The following is a 7,873-nucleotide window of genomic DNA, read 5'->3' on the forward strand; positions in this document are numbered from 1 at the left end:
AGCTGTTCTGGTACAAATTCATATTTCTTGAATATATGTGACCAGATTTCTATACAATATTCCAGATGGAGCTTCAGCATGTCCTTGTACAACAGTAATATTTTGTAATATCTAATAGAATTATCTTACTATTTATAGTCTCTACACCTTCTTCATGATGTATTACTTTGATACATATTAGTCATTCTATAAACAAGACCTGTATAACTTGGAAGATATTTAAACTGATTTCACACTGTCAGGGCAATGTTTTGGTTTTTTCTCCTGCCCTGTTCTTTCCAGGTGACAGGCGCTCACTGGTAGAGACCAATAACAAAACTATTCTCTGCTATGTTGCAATAACTTTGACTTCATAATAATAAATTTCATCCCATTTCTACTGCTAAGCTCTAGTTTTTCCTATAGAATACTCCCATTCTCTGATGATGTCTGCCAACTTAGTTATCAGCAAATTTCATAACTACAGTTCTTTAGTTTATGCCAAAGAAGCTGTTACTAAGTAAGATCTATCACAGAACCAATCCTTGTATAACTCCACAAAACACTTCCCTGTAGACTATTTCCCCTTTTCATACATTCCATATTTATGTCTAAAATTCTCCTTCCATATCCTGCCACAGTTGCAGAATACAGTTCCGTCCTTCTGAAGTGAGCCAGTAATTTCACATGCAAATATGTATGTGACTTCTTCATATAGATTAAATATGCAATCAGTTATTTCTTCAAGAAGACAATGCACTTATTCATCATTATTCACTGTTGGTAAAGACATGCTGTATTTTATCACTTCTTCCATTAGCTTCTATACCTTTAAATTATGACAATCTTTATTTGTTCTGTCAGAATTCGAAGACAGACATTTTTTTTTCCGTCTCCTACTCAGCATGGAGAGCACTAAATTCTGAGGTTTCCTTCCACCTGACTGTAAACAATTCAGTCAGTTTTAACCATCAGGGTTTCTCTATCCTTCCTAATACTGTATTCCTTATCAAAAGCTGAGATAAAATATTTATTTAGCTTTTCAGCAAAACTTACTTTGCCTTTAAAATTTAACCTTCCTAAATTCATAGCGAACACATTTCTTCTTTCTTTATTCTCTTTTTGTTTAAACAGCTGCATTTTTTATTATTGCTGGATTTATTATTTTCAAGGTCAAATTGCTTTTTGGAGTTTCTTCTTAAGATCTGCATTTCCTTTCTTTGACAATCCACCTTTGTTATTTTGTATCATTGCTGCTATTCCTAATGCACTTTTCAATAAATTAGGTCTGGGATCTTTTTTAACAAGGTTTTTTTCTCCCTTGTTTGAAACATAGTTTCCAGAAAATCTTTGTGCCATTAAAGCTTTTATGCTGAGATCTCTAAGCTCTTCAGTCTAAATAATGTCATTCCTAATTCCTTTAATGTCTCAAAATTTTCCCATTTGAAGACTATTAAATTGCATAGTAATCTTAATTTTTATTAGACTAAAATGAAATCTGAAGTGGCATAATTTACCACTGGTTCAATGAAGAACTGCAGCAGGCACCACACCTCAGAATACCCAGACTGCATTAATGGTCTTTGTTTTCCAATGTCTATTTGGACAACAAGTTTGCATTAGTGAGAAATGTCCTTGTAGGATATATTTCTCTAGAAAGAGAATGTTAAATGAATATACAGAACAGAAAAAAGACCCCTCTTCTCCCCTCTACTGACAACACCGTCATGAGGCACAATTTATGAAGAGAGAAAGCGTCTAAACCCATTATTTTAATCATTATTATCAACAACAATAAATAGGTAAGAGTAATTGCAAACATAACAATGAGAACATTTTTTGAAAAGAATACTAAACCTTTAATTGACATCCCTGTTAAATGTACATTCTTCCTAAAAAGAATGATACTGTTTTTTGATGGAAGACACAAATTAGAACTAGAGAAAGATATTGACTACTTTGCTGTCAAAAGTTGTAGTTTTGCCAAGACCAAGATGTTTCCATGGAAGTATTCCAATTTCTGACCAACTCTATTATAAATACTTACTTGGGGAGATGAAGAGTCTGGTCTTTCCACATACTAAGCAGCACTGGTCTCCAAAGATTTTAATGAGTGGAATATCTTGCAGGGTTTGATCCTAAAGGAACTATATATCTGTCTATAGTATCTACAGAATAAAATTCCAGTGCTAAATCTCTGAAGACTGACGGAAATGAGAGAAGTGCTCTGTCAAAGTAAGAATACAAGGTAGATACTGTCTTATGAATCCATGATCCAGAAGAACAGTCAGTCCTGCACTATTACATTTATGGCTTGGGGGGTCAACATCCCCTAGTCTGATAAACTAGATAGCTACAAGAATCCACAATTTTGCCAGTCAAGAGAGATTGTGCAAGATATAAACTAGAACTAAAAATACAGTCTGAGTGGAAGCTTCCCTTAAAAGCTATTCAAGAATAAAAGAGCTATCCTGGAAGAGAGATGAAAATTCCATACAGAATATTTTCTACTAACAAATACTATTCCTTTTTTTTTTTTTTTCTCCCATTAAATAAGGAAAAATGTAAAATCCAGTTAGAAGCATCTGGAAAATTAAATTGGAACAATACTTTAAAAAATGAAATTCATAAAAATCACTAATGGTGAGGAGATGGTTCATTATTTGAAAATATTTCAATGTAATTCTTTCATTTCAATGTAATTCTTTCCTTTGATTCATCTGATGCTTTCAAGACATACTGTAAATCGAGCAAATAGTTGTCTTCTGGAGCAGTGGATAAACATGATATCTCTAACATTGTATGGCATGTGCTGGCTTTTAAAATAGTAGCTTCTGTAAAAGCATGATTTGGATCATTACACTGTGATTTAGTAGAATCTTATTGCATGAGTATTCCTGTTTGGTCAGATTATGAACCATTTATTAGCATTCATATTCAGTAACTCACATATTTTGTCCCACCTAAAGGTTTCAGAATTGCGGCACTGTTTCAGTTTTGCTGCAAGTGCAATATGGAATTAATCTATAAAAGTGCTGCTGTAAAAATCAGATTTAGAGTGGTGTGGCTGAATGTTCTGAACAAATTAAAAGTCTGAGATAAAGTATTCTAAGTCTAGGAAGATACTTCTGGCAGCTGCATTGGATACTTTTTGTAGAAGGTATGAACAGTCCAGACCTCTTGACTCACTACTGCACGCTACCCAACGAGATCATATTTGTGCTGAGTGGGCATATTCTATGAGCAAAGACAACTCAATTCTTTCCACAAATTTGTAGTTCAGAGCAGTATAAACACTGATCTATCTTTTCCATATTCTCATCACTTCTGTGTGACAGAAACATTGTCTCCCAACAAAAACACTGTCCTACAAAATGGAGAGTCCTATCAATAGGAGGGACCAAGCTCAGATGTGATAAATTTTCTATTGCCTTGCATCTGTTAATTGTTTAATCAGCAATTGTTTAATATTAAATGAAGGAAAATAATTTGAGCTATTAAATTCTTCCATTTCCTTTTTCCACCTCCCACCGAATCTATTTTGTTACCTCATAAAATGGATTACTGTTATTGCTATGCAGTGCATGACAACTGATGAAAAGGATCAGACTATAGAGCTTGACAATGCATAGTGAAGGATGTTTCATTTTATTTTAGATTGCATTTTATGACAACATACTCTGGCAGAGCATATTGATTAAACAATTGATAATGCCACATTGTAAAACACTGAGGTTCTTGGTACTTTATAAAGAATTAGCACTAAAAACTGAACTGGACTTCTGTTTGAATATAGTCTTTTTGAAAAAAACTTCAGAGTACTATTGTTACTTATTCTGAGATAACTGCAGTATGCTGTATCTAACTTTACACACAGACAAAAGATGATTAAATGTATCTAGCTTTCTGGTAATAATGATTTTTTTTTTTTTTTTAATTCTTAAGTCATGTATGAGTTCACTATATTGAATGAATGATTGTGTTTCTTCAGTTCATTACTCTGTGCTGATCTTATCGTAAAAATGTTATTCACTCCTTTCTTTGATAATTAATACTGATTGCATGTTAGTCTGTGAACAAGTAAAATGGCCTTCAGTCCCAGTCAGTAGAAAATCTACTTAGAAATTTAATAGATACTTCTTTTCACATCTTTTAGCTTGCTTTATAGTACACCTCTCTTGCCCAAAGCAGTTCTTATTGTAGTTAGAAGGTGATGAGTAGAGGAGGTAAATAGTCTTCTTGTTGCCCATCCCTAATTTCATTTGCTTGCTAACACTTCCACCTGAATCTTTCCAAGTTGCTTTCCCTGAAAGAAGGCACAGCATAAGAAAATGAAAGAGAATGTGAAGGGATTTTTTTAAGCCCCAAAAGACCATTGCAGATTCATTGTTTGATTATTTGCATTTGTTCCTTTCAATGTTCTTCTGTTGAATCTACTACATTCTGATAATGGGAGCCTAACCAATATTCTTCTTGCTTTTCTGGAATGTCCCAGGAAGGTCATCTTTAAAATAAAAAATAAAAAAATTGTTCTGATCAAAGTAGAGGCGATCCTGAACTAAAAACACAGCTTTGAAGATTCCTGGATTGTATTAGCATTAATCTCTGACTCCTAAATTCCTAAATTTTCCATCAGTTCCATTATAACATTGTTGGAAAATGTATAACTCATCATACAAAACAATCACCTGAATAAACCAAACTGATAGACCAGATTATTTTACATTGAGAGAAAAGGAAAGGAGAACATGTGGAAAAATAAGTAAAAAAATCTTACAAATCAAACATTATGAAGAAAGACATAAAGTGGTTAATACTATAGAAATGTTTTATTTTATAATTTCAAAGTTTTATATTTTTAAACCAGAAAATCATCTAGCTACATACATTTAGAAACAGCGACGTATCAAATGGGTTCATAACAAAAGCTTATGAGTTTGAGAAAGATCAGAAAACATGCCTTTGAAAATGAAGAGTAGGGAGGTCCTAAAATGTGTTTTGCTATGCATAGATTTGACACAGAAGACTGTGCCACTTTATTTAAATGTCAGAGAATGGTAGTCACCTGCTAAACTGAAGCAACTTTGTTCCTAAGAAAAACATTAAATATATTTAAGTGGACAACAGACATCAAGTGAAAAAGAACATTAATTAGAAGAAAATACACTTTAGTAATTATGTTTATCACCAGTGGTTATTTCCTCACAAGAACAACAGCATTTTACAAAAGTATTTGATATTAACGTATATGCTGAAGAAATCTAATGGTTACCCTGCCGATTTAGTGTGACAGTTACATCCCTAATGCTGGAGCATGTCTGCTGGTTACTGTGTATGAACACAGTTAAGATACTTTCTGCCTTTGACAGCATGGTTGTTTCTGCCTTTCCCACATGTATATATCAGCTGAGGGATCGAAGCAAAGGCTACATTAGCATCTAGCTAGACAGAAAACTATCCTGTTAAAATGTAGAAAATAGATGACAAAGGTAGAGGAAAAATGATACACCAACATATAGAACAGATAAATTTTTTTTTTCTTTTTTCTTTTTTTTTGAGTGGGTAGCAGTGATAGATCGGCTCTGGAACACCTGGCTGGCCACAGTTCCCTGGGGGCACTCTGCGAATAGCTGACCTAATTGCAGGTGCAGGGATTGATGTTAAAGTCAGCAATTGCCATCAGTTTCCAGAAAGTAGTAGCTAAGGAATTTTGTTAATTCCAAATTGTGGTGGAGTCACTTCAACCATTGTCATCAGCAGAAATTAGTTATGCTCACTTTATTGGTTTTATATGCACGCTTTTCTCTTTTACTCTGCCAGCAAATTGGCTCATCTGCCAACAGAAATATTCACATGTGCGAGTAAATAAAAGAGGAGCTGCCTGACAGCTGGTGTCATGTGAGAGCAAAAAACCTGCAAGGGTACAGTCACAACAGGAGATAGGTGGCCCTCCAGCTATTTCTGTCTTGGCCGTGGTCCTCCAAAACACATCAAAAATACTGAACTAAAATTCTCAGTTGAGGACCATTAAGCTTTTATGAAGATCAGTTCCACATCAAATAGAAGAAACCAATGTATTTTCTAGAGAAATGCAATTTTCTAAATTCACCCATAGATTTTATAGCTAGAGGGGGTCATCAGGCACATCCATTCTGAGTTAGAGAAGACACAGCATTTCAGGGAGTCATTTGTTATCTCAAAACCATGATCTGGTTGAGCTAACACTTACAGTTTAGACAAGCTAATTGCGTTGACATAAATCCTCCATGGAGCTGAGGATACACATCCTCTATAGATAAAGTATTTCAGAGATTAAATATTCTTACTGTTAAAACATGTGTCTTATTTCTAGTCTTGATTTGTATAACCTTAGGTTGATTCGTGACACATCTACCTGTAATGGAGCAAACTGCCAGATCTTCCAAGCTCTCTAGACCCAAATATTCCTCTGTCTTGGAAAGGATATATATATTTGAATTTGTAACTAGCACACCTCTATTAAATAGATTTAGGACCAATAAATAACTCTATTTTGCAAATTCTATTCAGTAGAAAAACATGACTAATCCCATGTGCAAAAATAAGAGAAAAATAAAAGTTATGTATGGAGGTTCAGAGATTAGAATATTCCTGCAAGAGTCCCAGGTTGCAAAAGAGATGTTGGTTTGTTTTTTGTTTTTTTTTAATAAATGCCAAACATTCCTCCAGATTTTAGTTAATCCTACTGTAAACACATGATGCATGTACCTATAGACACATTTTTTTTCTTAGACAATTCAAGACAATTGTGGGACTGAGATGTAATGAATAGTGTTTTGCTAAGAGGATAATGAATCTATCTATTAGGAAGCTGACACTATCCTAAGGAAAGAAGAATTGACAGGCTATTATTGGGACACCAGAGATTAAATGTTTTTCTGTTTCTTACTTCCTGTTTTTCACTTTATGTTGTAGCTGTGTAGATGCTCTTATTGCCATCCACATATTTGCCCTCTGAATCCAGATACAGAAAAGTGCATCAGACTATCTCTGTGTATTGATGTGGTTGCATGGACACTCATTGGTACTGTAAACTGTAAGTCTGAAATGGAGTTTTCACTTTAAAACACTAGGTTACTTAGGGAAAATATTTTAAAATATACTGAAAGAAATGTGATAAACTAGCAATTCCTAAAAGATGGGCTTCGAAGTGTTGCCATTTCTGTGCAGAAAAGCTGAAGTATTAATACTGAAGTCTGTGAGTCCAAATGAATCCAGTAAATAGAGTTTGAAGATATACACTACTAGGACTATAAATTTTTAAAGCAAATTTAAAAGAGCTTCTAGATGTCTATAAGCTGCTGAGAGAACTAAGACAAAGAAGTCCTAAAGAAACACCCCTATTTGCAGAGAAAAAAATGCACCAAATTTTATCTTTTGTTATTTGGATTTGAATTGATAAAGCCAATCTCAAGATGAGTGTTTGTAGTGGTGAAAGAGTGTGGGAGCTGCTACTGCTTGAGTTTAGTAAAACATAGCACTTAAGAAAGCTTAGCAATACAAAAATTCATCATCTGTCAACGGTATTTTTATCCTGCTATCTGAATATTCAGGCACTTTTCTGAGAACAACAAGTTTATCCTGAGAAGTAGAAGATAAGGCTGTGAATCAGCTAGTAAACTTTTTATCCAATGAAAATATTGACTGAGCCATCACTCTTGGATTTTATACTTGCATTCCAAATCAACTGTTATTAAGAGCTTACTGAACTCGTAGATAAACAAAGGAATCTACTCAGCATACATACCTACAGAATTTATAGGTCTGCAGCAGAATTAGCAAAATACCATTATTTGTTTCATTGTCATTTTGTGTCATGGAGAAAGCTATTATTTTTTAATTCATAGTTATCTAT

The sequence above is a fragment of the Athene cunicularia genome (genome assembly GCF_003259725.1).
Source record: "Athene cunicularia isolate RWA chromosome 4 unlocalized genomic scaffold, athCun1 chr4_part1, whole genome shotgun sequence".
Taxonomy (NCBI): domain Eukaryota; kingdom Metazoa; phylum Chordata; class Aves; order Strigiformes; family Strigidae; genus Athene; species Athene cunicularia.